This window comes from Octopus bimaculoides, chromosome 5, assembly GCF_001194135.2.
Source record: "Octopus bimaculoides isolate UCB-OBI-ISO-001 chromosome 5, ASM119413v2, whole genome shotgun sequence".
Lineage (NCBI taxonomy): Eukaryota > Metazoa > Mollusca > Cephalopoda > Octopoda > Octopodidae > Octopus > Octopus bimaculoides.
In genome coordinates, this window is record NC_068985.1 from 95022736 (window position 1) to 95023509 (window position 774).

A 774-nucleotide genomic window follows, 5' to 3' on the forward strand; every position below is an offset into this window, starting at 1 on the left:
AAAGCGTCTTTTCTTGTCATAATTATAACCAATATAAGATATTATATCTTACCTAATACAGTCACTACCTGCATATCAAAACAAAAGAGAAATAAATTTTAAGTCGTTTTCAGCTGAAATTTGTTTTAAGAACCTGGAATATACGACCGACAACAGTTAGCAAATAATGAAAATTTCTTGACGTAAATATTTTTTTTAATCACTAATATTATCTTAACAGAGAAATAAATTATATAAAAACATTCCTAAATTCATTAAATTAAAAATAGTTTTGTATATTTACATTTGATACTGCTAGGTCTATTATCAGATTACGTTTTGTGGATAAGGATTTTAAAAATTAACGACCACTTGACATAGAGCAATGCTAGAGGTGTAGATTCTAGATATTGACACAAAATATTATTTTCATGTTACCCCAGTGTAAGTCTTCATTTCCTATGCGTAATATTGTACTCAATATTTTAGAGCGCTGTTACAAGATTTGCTGCAGTGAATGTCATATAAGGATAATATATACCACCCCATCATCTCATGTGTAGTGATTGTTCTTGTAACTTAACAAATTATGACTTGAATATAATTGAAGTGTCCCGATGCGTCGAAATATCAGTTCATAACATTTATTCAACATAATCAAGTTTATGTGGATAAAATAAGTCATATGCAACGGTAGGGATAAAGAAAACGCTAAATTAGCATCAGGGAATTCCATCATTAAATACGTCACTTATTAAAAAATACGAATACGTATATATATATATATATATATAT